The 13233-nt window shown below is 41.5% G+C and overlaps 1 long non-coding RNA gene across 2 annotated transcripts in view; it reads right to left on the reverse strand.

The window, feature by feature from the left end:
* LOC136163867 (uncharacterized) overlaps positions 1–13233 on the reverse strand; it is a 340820-nt gene that overhangs the window by 173705 nt on the left and 153882 nt on the right. The window contains exon 4 of one of the 2 annotated variants that reach the window (XR_010662300.1): positions 10799–10890. This is a non-coding gene — a long non-coding RNA (uncharacterized lncRNA). Of the gene's footprint in view, positions 1–10680; positions 10891–13233 lie in introns of both variants that reach the window. The other variant, XR_010662301.1, reaches the window with a different exon arrangement.

Below are 13233 nucleotides of genomic sequence, written 5' to 3' on the forward strand. Positions count from 1 at the left end.
TAAATGCCCCGCTTTAGACTTAAGGACATATATAGGCTAAAAGTGAAGGGATGGAAAAGGTACTCTGTGCAAATGGTAACCAAAGGAAAGCAGGGATGGGTTTACTTATGCCAGAAAAACAAATAGACTTTAAGTCAAAAACTGTCTAGAGATGAAGAAGGTCATTAATGATAAAAGGGTCAATTCAACAGGAAGATCAAACAATTACAAATGTATACACACCGAACATCAGAGCACCTACATATTAAAACATATATTGACAGATCTAAAGGGAGAAATTGACAGCAATACAATTGTAGCAGGATACATGTATATCTACTTGTGATAAAAGATAAAACATCCAGACAGAAAATCAGTTTATAAAAAAAAAAGCAGTTGACTTGAACAGCAGTATGGACCTAGTGAACCTAAAAGATATATTAAGAACTTTCCACCCAGTAGCGGAATACACATTCTTCTCAAGTGCATTCAAAACATTCTCCAAGCTAAATTATAAGTTAAGTCACGAAATAAGCCTTAACAAGTTTAAGAAGACTGAATAAGTCCAATCTTTTCAGACCACAGTGGAATAAAACTAGAAATCAATAACAGCAAGAAAATGGGAAAATTCATAAACACACAGAAACACACTCTAAAATAACCATTGAGTCAAAGAGGAAATCAAAGGTAATTTTTTAAACATCTTGAGATAAATAAAGACAAAAAAAAATAACATACTAAAACTCATGGCAAGTAGTAAAAGAAGTACTAAGGAAGTTTTATACCAAAAAAAATGCATCTGAAAAAAAAAAGAGAAAAGGTTTTAAATAAATTATCTAACTTTATACCTCAAGGAACTGGAAAAAAAAGAACTACTAAGTGCAAAAAATTTTTTTTAGAAAGAAGGAAGGAAATAATACAAATTAGAACAGAAACAAATCAAATAGAAAAACAGAGAAACAATAGGGAAAAAATAAAGAAAACTGACTTCATTTTTTGAAAAACTAAAACAAAATTGTGTATATACACAATGGACTATTAGTCAGCCATTAAAAAGAATACATTTGAAACAGTTCTAATGAGATGGATAAAACTGGAGCCCATTATACAGAGTGAAGTAAGCCAGAAAGATAAACACCAATACAGTATACTAACGCATATATATGGAATTTAGAAAGATGGTAATGATAACCCTATATGCAAGACAGAAAAAGAGACACAGATGTATAGAACAGACTTTTGGACTCTATGGAGAAGGTGAGGGTGGGATGATCTGAGAGAACAGCATCGAAACATGTATATTATCAAGTGTGAAACAGATCGCCAGTCCAGGTTGGATGCATGAGACAAGTGCTCGGGGCTGGTGCACTGGGATGACCCAGAGGGATGGGATGGGGAGGGAGGTGGGAGGGGGGATCAGGATGGGGAACACATGTAAATCCATGGCTGATTCATGTCAATGTATGGTAAAAAAACACTACAATATTGTAAAGTAATCAGCCTCCAACTAATAAAAATAAATGAGAAAACAAAACAAAACAAATTGAAAACCCTTAGCTAGACTGAGAAAAAAGAAAGCAGACTCATACTGAGTGAAGTAAGTCAAAGACAAACATCATATGATATTGCTTAAATGTGGAATCTAAAAAAAAAAAAAAATAGTGTTACACATGAACCTATTTACAAAAAAGAAATAGAGTCATAGATATAGAAAACAAACACAGTGACCAAGGGGGATCTGCTGTGCCGAGTCCCTCAGGTGTGTCCAACTCTGTGTGTTCCCATGGACTATAGCCCACCATGCTCCTTCACCCGTGGGAATTCTCCAGGCAAGAATACTGGAGTGGATTGCCATGCCCTCCTCCAGGGGATCTTCCCGACCCAGGAATGGAACCGGGGTCTCCTGAATTGCAGGCAGATTCTTTACCAGCTGAACTACCAGGGAAGCCCCAAGAGGGGAAGGGGGAATAAATTGGGAGGTTGAGATTGACATATACACACCACTGTAAGCAAAAGAGATAACTAATAAGAATCTATTGCATAGCACTGGTCCTGGAGAAGACTCTGGAGAGTCCCTTGGAATGCAAGGAGATCAAACAAGTCAATCCTAGAGGAAATCAGCCCTAAATATTCATTGGAAGGCCTGTTGCTGAAGCTGATATTCCAATACTTTGGCCACCTGATGCAAAGAGCTGACTCACTGGAAAGGACCCGAATGCGGGGAAAGATTGAGTGCAGGAGGAGAAGGCAGCCGCAGAGGATGAGATGGTTAGATAGCATCACTGACTCAATGGACACGAATTTAAGCAAACTCCAGGAGATAGTGAAGGACAGAGAAGCCTGATGTGCTACAGTCCATGAGGTCACAAGAATCAGACAGAACTTAGCTGCTAAACAGCAACAACTGTATATAGTACAGAGAACTCTGCTAAATACTATGTAGTACCATCTAAAAAGAGTGGATATATGTATATGTGTAACTGATTCACTTTGCTGTATGCCTGGAAATACCACAACATTGTAAATCAACTATACGCCAATTACAATTAATAAGAAAAAAAGAAGACAAAGAAAATCAGAAATGAAAGAGGAGACATTACAAAAGCTGCCTCAGTAGTAACAAGGATCATAAAACACTATAAGAACAGCTATACATTCACTTGGATAACCTAAAAGAAAGGGATAAATATCTGGAAACAGATAACCCATCAAACTAAATCAAGAAAAAGTAGAAAGCCTGAACAAACAAACAACAAATAAGGAGATTTAATCAGTATTTTAGAATCTCCTCAAAATGAAAAACCCAGGACCAATGTAATTGGCAGATTCAATGCAGTCACTATCAAAACTGCAGTATTTTTGCAAAGATAGAAACTTCCCTAATGGCTCAGACAGTAAAGAATCTGCCTGAATGTGGGAGGTCTGGTTTCGATCCCTGGGCAAAAGCAATCCTAAAATTCATTAAGAACCAAAAAAGACTGAATAGCCAAAGCAGTCTTAAGAAAGAGGAACAAAGTTGACTGTATCACTGATTTCAAATTAACTACAGTAATCAAAATAGTATAGAACCAGTATAAAAACAGACACACAGGACAATGAAACAGGATTTAGAGCCTAGAAATAAACGCCTACACATACAGTCAACTAATCTTCAACAAAGGCATCAAAAAATAAACAATAGGAAAAGGATAGATTTTTTAATAAATAATTTGGGGAAGACTGAATGTTCATATGCAAGCTCAATGAAACTGGACTCTTATCTTACACCATATACAGGGATTAAATACTTAAATGTATGACCTGAAACTAAAAAACTCCTAGAAGAAAACAAAAGGAAAAAGCTCCTTGACTTGAGTCTTGGTCATGATCTTTTTTTTTTTTTAATATGCCACCAAACGTACAAGCAACAAAAGCAAACCAAACAAGTGGGATTGTCTCACTTGGACTTCAGACACCTGCTGAAAGTTGAAGTTGTTACCTTCTGACCAACTCACTGTAAATCAGAGGTTCCTAAAACTCCCTCCTTGGGTTCAATTAACTAGAGCACCTCAGAAATCAGAGAAACATTTTACTTGCTAGATTGCCATTTTATTATAAAAGTATACAATTCAGGAACTGCCATTTGGAAGAGATGCCTAGGACAAATTATGGGGAAAGGGTGAGTCACACTCCCCAAATCTCCACATGTTAGCTAACCCAGAATGTCTCTGGACCCTGTCCTCTTGGGTTTCATTGAGGCTTCATTTCACAGTCAGGACTGCTTGTATCATTGGCCATAGGCAGTTGATTCAACCTCCAGGTCCTCTTCTTTCCAGGAGGTCAGGGGGTGAGGGCTGAAATTTCCAGCCCTCCAGTCACAAGGCTAGCTCCACTGGCAACCAGCCCTCATCCTTAACTGCTTTTCCAAAAGTCACCTCATTAATACAACAAAAGATACCTTTATAACTCTCAACATTTAGGAAATTCCAAAGACTTTGGGAGCTCTGAGATAGGAACAGTGGAAAAGATCAAATATATCTGAAAAATATATCTTGGTAACCTGAATGATCAAACATATAGTTCGTATAAATCACAATATCACAGGGTTAATATCCAAAATTCATATATTTTAATCCAATTAAAAAATGGGTAAAGGATCTGAATATACATTTCTCAAAAGAAGACTTACAAACAGGCAATAAATACATAAAAAGATTCTCAGTATCACTAATTATCAGGAAAATGCAAATCAAAATCATATTGAGAAATCACATCACACCTGTTGGGATGACAAAAGATGTTGGCAATGAAGTGGACAAAAGAGAATCCTTGTGCACTGTTGGCAGGAATGTAAATTGGTATAATCATTATGGAAAATAATATGGATATTCCTCAAAAATTAAAAATAGAACTACTATATGATGCAGCAGTTCTACGTCTGGGTATATATCCAAAGGAAATGAAACCAGTATCTCAAACAGACGTTTGCATCCCCAGGTTCACTGCAGCATTATTCACAATACCCAAGATAAGGAATAGTCCAAGTATACGTCAACAGATGAGTAAAAAAAATATTGTATCCATTATATATATACACACATATATACAAATGCCTTTATATATATATATATATATATATATATATAATATACATGTATATACTTGCACCAGACACACACAGTCACTATCAGAAAAAAGAAGAAAATTCTGACATTTGTGAGAGTATGCAATCCTGAAGGACACTATGCTAAGTGAAAAAAGTCAGACACAGAAAGAAACATATCGCATTATAAGTCACAGAAGCAGAGAGTGGAATAGTGGTTACCAGGGGCAAGGGTAGCAGTTGCGGGATTGGGGAGATACTGGTCAAGCAATATAAAGGTTCAGTTTCGTAGGATGAATAAGTTCTAGAAATTGAATGTATAACACAGTGACTATAGTTAATATCGTACTGTATGCTTGAAATTTGCTAGGAGAGTAGATCACGTGTTCTCATCACACCCTCACAAAAAGGTAACTGTGAGATGATGAATATGCTAATGAGCCTGACTATAGAAATTATTTCACAATGTATATGCAAACGTTATGTCTTTTTAAATATACATCATGTATACTTTTATTAAAAAGAGAAAAACTTCAAGTAAAAAATTATAAACATTAAACAGGTAAAAGAGAGGAGAAAGTGCAAGCTGACTGAAATAATATGAAGCCTATTGGTAATTACATGCAATGTAAATGCACAAATTTTTAATTACTTTTTAATGGTTATGTGATGTAGTCCATAGAATTGGTAATGCATTTTTTTAACATTCCTTTACTGATGAACATTTAAACTGCTTCTAAGTTTTCTTATTAAAACCAATGTAGGGAGTTCTCTGGTGGTTCAGGTGTTAGGACTCAGCACTTTCACTGCCATGGCCTGAGTTCAATCCCTGGTCAGGGAACTAAGATCCCACAAGCTGTGTAGTGCAGCCAAAATTTTTTTTAAATAAATTTAAAAAAAAAACAATGTATCATTAGGATAAATACATAAAGAATTATATATAATTATAACAAGCTTATAGAGTAAACAATGTAATAATGAAACATTTAATTAAAATATAATAAAATATTATATATAATATAACAAAATATAACTCAAGCACTTGAATTAAATATACATATATCCCTAAAAAATCATATCTGTTGACACCAAGAAGTTTAAAATGACTTTTCTGGCAGACAAGCACAGAGCATGGAGGAATAAAATCATGGCAGTAAAAGACAAAGAACAAGCTGGAACCCTAAGGGAGAGATTTCACCTCATCAGATGTTTCCAAGAAAGTCATCAATTCCACCCCAAAAAGAAACTGGAAGCTGTTGTAAAATCAGACCCCAAAGTGTACAGCGAATAGCATTACTTGTATGTGCTCAGGCTTGTAAACTCTACCTAGTTCGATTCCATAGTGTGAGTATCCTCAATTAATCATTTTGTGGTCTTTATCTAGTTGGAGTTGAAGAACTGCTTTTTGAATTTCTGTGAAACCAGAGAAACGCAAGTTGGCAACCAGTCAAAATAATGAAGCCCCAAGCAGGCAAATCAACTCAACTTGATTCTCTCCCTGAACAGGGTCTAAAGAAGGTCCAATTCTGCCTGAAAATGTCTGCTTCATACTTACTAGCCCCAGATCTTAAAGAAGGATTGAGATTCCAAGGGAAATCTCACCTCAGTTGTTTTTAGGAAAAGTTATCAAAAGATATTTATCTCCTCAAAATATGCCACTTGCCTGCAAGGGCCCCATCCAGTTCCTCAGATCTGATGCCAGTTCAAGGCCATCCCTGTGTCCTGTCACCCTCACTGTTCTTAGAGGACAGAGACCAGCACTGACCAATAGGAGAAGAATGCAAGCCACATACAATTTTAAATTTTCTAGTAACCACACTAAAAAAGGGCTTCCCAAGTGGTGCTAGTGGTAAAGAACCCATCTGCCAATGTAGGAGATGTAAGAGACATGGGTTCAATCCCTGGGTTGGGAAGATCCTCTGGAGGAGGGCATGGCAACCCACTCCAGTATTCTTGCCTGGAGGAGCCTGGCAGGCTACAGTTCATAGGGTCACAAAGAGTCGGACAGGACTGAAGCAACTTAGCATGCACATTTTAGAAAGCTAAGTGAAACAGGGGAAATGAATTTCAATAGTATGTTTTGTTAGGGACTTCCTTGGTGGACCCATGATTAGGACTCCATGCTTTTACTGCAGGAGGCGCATGTTCAATCCCTGGTTGAGGAACAAAGATCCCATATGCCACAGGGTGCAGTCAAAAAAATAACTTTTAAAAAAAAATAGTATGTTTTGTTTAACCCAACATATCTAAAATATGATCATCTCAACATGCAATCAACATAAAAAATTTTTCAAGTGACATTTCCCACTCTTTCTGTAAACTAAGTCTTAGAAATCTGGTGTCTATATTTTACACATAGCATGTCTCAGTTTGTACCAGCCACGGGTCATATGCTCATCAGCCACACTTGGCTCCTGAGCTTCCTTTGGAACGTTGCAGATGAAAAGACCACAATGAAAATCCTCCATCCCCAAACATGATGTCCTAGACTAGGACCAGGAATCAAGCCTGGATGCTGGTTCCCATCAGGATATTTATCTGCATGCTTTCACTCTTGAGTCTGAAATGGCCCGGAGAGAGCCAGCCTCTGTGTCCACAGAACCTGGCTGAGCATCAGGTACCAACTCTCCCCTAATCCCAGGAAGACAGACCTCACTTCTTATCTAGGATCTGCTCTCTGAGCGGCCATTCTGAGTCCTGATGAAACAGTTAACTCCTTTTATAAAATTTCTGAGAGGATGCTTTACCTCTTCATGTGAATTAGGAAAGGCTATTTTTAAAATCAGAGAGAACAGTCTTTAGGTGGGGGAAGCAGATTCCTCATCAGAGACCTATGTGTGTGTGCTTCTCCCTTAAGGAGCACTGGCCTCCAGAAGGAAAGCTCATCACTACCCAGGAAGGTGAGTGTCAAGCCCTCTTGCAGCCAGCCAGTCATCCCCAGTCAGTGAGGGAGCTGCCAGAAAGCAAGGAGATGAAAGTGAGCTTCCGGAGGGGAATGTGGGAAAATGTGCTATAGAAGTTTCTTTAAAAATCTAATCCAAAACAGTTAAGAATTTTCTTAAAAAGAAAATCTAATCCAGGGTGTGCAGGAGGCTCAGAACCTCCGAGACCAGGAAGCAGTAAGAAGATAACACATGGAATGATTTGGTCACCCCATCACCTCCTCACAGGGCTCAGCAATGTCACTGTTAGCACTTGGGCCTGACACTTCAGACATTCAGGAAAAGACAGCCGTTGTCACCCCAGAGTGAGGAAAGAACCTGGGTGCAGGTCCTGAAAAAGAAAGTCTAGGAAAGAATACAGAATGCAGACAGAGTGTGGGAGGCAAATGTTGCTGACAGATGCCTTCTCAGGGCCGGGCCCAATGCTCAGGATGAGGCGTGTGAGAAAGAAACAGAGGGCTAAGGCAGTGACTTGGGCACTAATTCACTTCATGGGACTCTCTGGGCTCTCACAGGGCAGGCTGCCAGCCAACACTGGCCTGACCTCTCCAGCACCTGCCTCCTTAAGCCCAGCAGTGGATGCTAAGTGACACAGTGCTGATGGAGAGGTGAGCAAATCCTAGGGTTACCAATTAAGCCATGCATTCTCCTGTTCAACAGATGTGTATTAAACACTAGGGTCCCAAAAAGCTTCTTAAAAAGATCATCTCAACATGTAAACAACCCAAATGCTCATCAATAGGTGATTGGTTTAAGATGTGGTAAACATACAATGGAATATTACTCAGTCATAAAAAAGAGAGAAGTAACGTCATCTGCAACTACATGGATGGACCTAGAGAATATCATACCAAGTAAAGTAAGTCAGACAGAGAAAGACAGATATTTTATGGTATATCTTATAATGTGGAATCTATAAAATAATGCAAATGTATCTATATACAAAACAGAAACAGACATGTAGACATAGAAAATAAGCTTAAGGTTACCAAAAGGGAAGGGGAGGGCAGGAGGGATAAATTAGGAGTACGAAACTAATATGTTAAAAACTACATAAAATAGATAGCATCAAGGATTTACTATATAATATAGAGAACTATATTCAATATCATGTAATAATATAATGGAAAATAATCTGAAAAAATGTTGTATGTATATATATAACTTCACTTGCACACATCTGATTTCACATTGCTTTTTTTCTAGACAAGCACAAAAATAATCTTTAAATTTGACATGCCCAGAGCTTCCTAACATCCCTAAGTCTGTGAACTATCCTTACAAACAACATAAGTGACTTCAACATTTCCCACCAACGCAGCTGTAGCACTTTTAATGTTTACAATCCTGTATCACCCAGGGTCTGAGATGCTCTTCCAATTAAACCCTGGTTACACTTCTTTTTCCAAGTGCGAAAGAATCCAATTAAAGTTAATGAAAGCAATCAGTCTGCAAGTCTCGGGGTGTTCTGCCCCATTTGTGAATACAGGTAATAACACCCACTGACCCCAAGGAGGGAGAGGAGGCGCCATCGTTCCCTGCAAATGAGCCAGACCTGAGCCAGCCAGAGAAACCTGGAATTTAGGAGGTCAGCTTGTTTGGACTCCCATACAAGTTCAGGATTCCATTAAGCATTAACTGTAGGAATCTGTCCTTTAAGGAACTTCAGACTCATTTGGCAGCCATATGGCTGGGGCTTAGCAGTGCCTCCCATAAGCCTGAAATCCTGGGACACCCAACACTTATTTTCAAGAAGCTATTCACTGCATTTCTCTTGATTTTCTATCTGGCTTCCAAGAGGCAGCTCCCAATGAATAATACAGTTAGAGCAACAGAAGCCTGTGAGATGAAATCCGCTCAAGTCCTCCACCTGAGCTTGTATGACCTTCTCCAGCCACTGACTCTCAGAGCACCAGATGGACCTGCTGGGTGTCAGCTCAGAGGGTCAGCCTAGGACTCTTCAGGAAGCATCCATGGGACCTGTATCCTCACGTCAGGCAAGCTGTGAGGACACCCCTCCAGACACTGGAAACTTGTCATGGGTGTTACTTGTCACCATTCATTCCCACGGCACTCCTTCTGTTCATGTTCAGTTGAAAAACCACACACCCACCTAAGCTGCATTTGTTCCTCACTGTCCTGCAATTGTTCTGAAGGCCCCATGTCTCTTGTTTCCTCAGATCACTGTTCTTAGATATGAAAATCTGACCCCAGCCCCTTCTGACACCAGTGAAGCAGCCTGTCCCTGTTCTTGGGGAGGTTCTGCTCCGGCTGGGGAAACAAAGCTGACGCTTGTGAGCAGTTGGGAAACTGAACAAGGCAGTAAATAATTAAGTGCTACTCAATTACATAATTGATTAATTATAACTAATTGCTCCTTAAATGAACTACTCAAGTCCACATTGATCTTCCTTGGCTTTGACCTCATAGGGGCAGCCATGGTATGAATCGCTTACTTGGGCACTTATACACCGTCCAGAACATTCTTCCCACCCTCTCATGGATGAGTCTCCTCTGTCATGACTGGTAGTGTTCCCAAGGGCAGAATCAGGTCTTCTGAGATAAGAACAGGCCCCAGGAGACTTCCCTGATGGTCCAATCATTAGGAGTACACTCACCAATGCAGGGGATACAGGTTCTATCCCTGGTCTGGGAAGATCCCATATGTCTCAGAGGAATTAGGCCCATGAGACACAGCTACTGAGTCCACATGCCACAACTACTGAAACCCATGAGCCTAGATAGAGCCTATTCTCGGCAACAAGAGAAGCCACCGCAATAAGAAGCCTGCGCACCAGAATGAAGAGTAGCCCCTGCTTGCCACAATTAGTAGAGAAAAGCCCACAAGCAGCAACAAAGACTCAGTACAGCCAAAAAATTAATTAAAAAAAAAAAACTCTAAAAAAAGATTATCTATTAAAAAAAGAAGAAAAAGGCCAGGCCCCGGTTTCTTCCTTCTGTCTCCCACAGCAGAGTCAGCCCATTCCAAGCAAGCATAAGGTTCTTCACTTAATAAACACTTGGTGATTGATGTCAAAAATGTGGACCAGTGTTCATACAACCAGTGTGCCCCAGCTTCATGCACCTGTGAGCAGAAACTCAGGTCACACGACCATAATCAACTTTGCTTCAGTAACTTAGCCCCCTAAACATGTCCTTGGGAATGTGCTACCTTACCTTACTCTACTCCGTCTCATGAAGCCATCAGGACAGTGCTCAGTCCCTAGCCACACCATCCTGCTGGGATCCAGCCTGTGGCCACCACTCTGATAGATGATGCAAAGGAGCTGCCCACCTGCCTCCTTCTGCCTGCTCCTTCAGGGTTCCACATCCCCCGCTAGGCTCTGAGCAGCTTGAGGGGTCTGTGCATCATTGGGTCTCCACTACCTGTAAGAGACAAAGTAATAGTCAGTGAGCGCTGCTGGAACAAAATACCAGAGACGGGGCTGCTTAAACAACAGAAATACATTTTTACACAGTTCTGGAGTCTGGAAGTCCAAGATCAAGGTGTTTGACTTGGTTTAATTTCAATCTGAGGCCTCTCTTGTTGGCTAGCAGGTCACCGTCTTCTTGCATGGGTCTCCCTCTTCGCCTGCCTCTGTCCTGAATCTCCTCTTCTTATAAGGATTGGATTAAAGGCCACCCATATGACCCCCACTTTGCCTTAATTACTTCTTTAAAGGCCCTGTCTCCAAAGACAGTCCCATCTGTGTTACAAGGGTTAAGACATCCACCTGTGAGTTGTATGGAGGACACGATTCAGCCCCAAACACCCACTGATAACCTAAGTGCTTAATAAATGCTATATGCTTGGTGGAACAGGGAAAGATGACAGATGGACAGATGGGTGCATAGAAAACAGAAAGACTGCTCAAAATGTGTTTGATCCTGAGCAAAAGGTGAGATTAACAGGTCGAGAGAGTCTCTCCTATTCCTGGGCCCTTTCTACTCCATCACATCTTTTCATTCCTCCCAGGAAGAGATGGGCTGTCCAAGATGATAATTCCTCTGTTCCCTCCCCAGCCACAGGACAGGGACTCCACATTGTCTTGATGTAAATACATTGGAGGGGGTGTCTGCTATCCCCATGCACACCCCTAGAGAGCCTTCTGGCTCTCTTTTGGGGGAGAGAGCTCAGGCCATGGCTTCCCAAAGGATCTCAGAAATGCCAGCTCACCACTGAAATGAAGACTCTGTAAACAACCAGCACCTAAAAGGGAGACAAGATCCTGGAATCGGGGCCTTTTTCTTTTCATGTGCAGCAAAATCATTACCGTTGTTGAACAGAAGCCGTGCTCCCAGAGGCGGGAGCTGTCGGATAATTACGGTGGGGCTAGGGGCACTCAGGGTCAGCAAAACAAAGAGGAGGAAATTGCCTGCACAGATTGGCTCAAATATCAGGTTCAACGAAGAAGAAAACACAATTTGTTCATTTGGAAAATGACTCTGGTGACATGAAGGCCCTAAACGTTGCTGGAATTCAGGGGGAAAGAGGACAAGAGTGTGAGGGCAGCCCCCCTCCTTCCCCTGGAAGAAGAGACAGCTTGCCGCCTTTAGACCCCCCAAACAATTTTGTGGGCCGAGCAAGTGGACAGCAGGAGAGAACCTCTGTAGCATGTATGAGTTCAGACATTCAGGTCCACACGTCAGCAGGGCTCCAAGGGGCTCTGGTCCGTGTCTGGGGCCAGTGTCTTGAAAAGTGCCTGGCCCGAGCTCCTAGAACAGACAGCACTGTCCAGCAAATCCAGGAAACAGGTCCCTTTGAAGGAGAGCTGTGGGGTATCACCAACAGGGCTCCCTCTCCACTAAGGTGGGGCCATGGGTGTGACCTCACAGCTGCATCTGCATCCGTCAGCCATTCCTGGTCCCTCTTGCAAGTTCCAATGCACAGTGAGATATTGATAATATTGATACCCACAGCGACCCAGTACAGGGGACCCAGAGAAAGGCTGTGGATGGCATCATGCTAGGTGGCTTCTGAGTCAGGGGGCCACTCAAACCTAGTTTGCCCAGGACAGTCCAAGGTTACAGCTCTAGTTGCAGCATAATTGTTGCAGGAAGGGGGACCCCTTCCAGGGCCCGAACCTGGGCTCTACCACTCGGAAATGAATTGTCCGAGGAGACACACGTGCTGACAAAGCAAGAGATTTCAGTGGGAAAAGGTGCCCGGGTGGAGAGCAGGAGGGTAAGGGAAGCCAGGAGAACTGCCCTGCCACATGGCTCGCAATCTCGGGTTTTATGGTGATGGGATTAGTTTCCGGGTTGTCTTTAGCTAATCATTCTGACTCAGAGTCCTTCCTGGTGGTGCGTGCCTTGTTCAGCCAAGATGGATGCCAGCAAGAAGGATTCTGGGAGGTGGTCGGACCGTGGTGTCTCCTTTTGATCTTTCCCGAACTCTTCCAGTAAGTGGTCGCTTATTAGTTCTGTGTTCCTTACCAGGACTTCCTGTTGTAAAACAACTCATGCAAGTGGTTACTATGGTGCCTGGCCAGGGTGGGCGGTTTCAGTCAGTGTGCTTCTCCTAACATAATCATTAACATCCGAAGTGTCCCCGCTTGAATATTAAATTAAACAGATTTCCTAATGCACTGGAATTTCACAGCACCAGATCCCCAGCCTTCCATGACTTTCAGCCATGGCTCTTGTGACAGGTCCGAGCTTCACCTAGATAAGACTTCCCGGATCACAGGCCTTCACACAGTGCAAACGGGTCCTCCCCCTGGGAATTAT

The sequence above is a fragment of the Muntiacus reevesi genome, chromosome 3, assembly GCF_963930625.1.
Source record: "Muntiacus reevesi chromosome 3, mMunRee1.1, whole genome shotgun sequence".
NCBI classification, from domain to species: domain Eukaryota; kingdom Metazoa; phylum Chordata; class Mammalia; order Artiodactyla; family Cervidae; genus Muntiacus; species Muntiacus reevesi.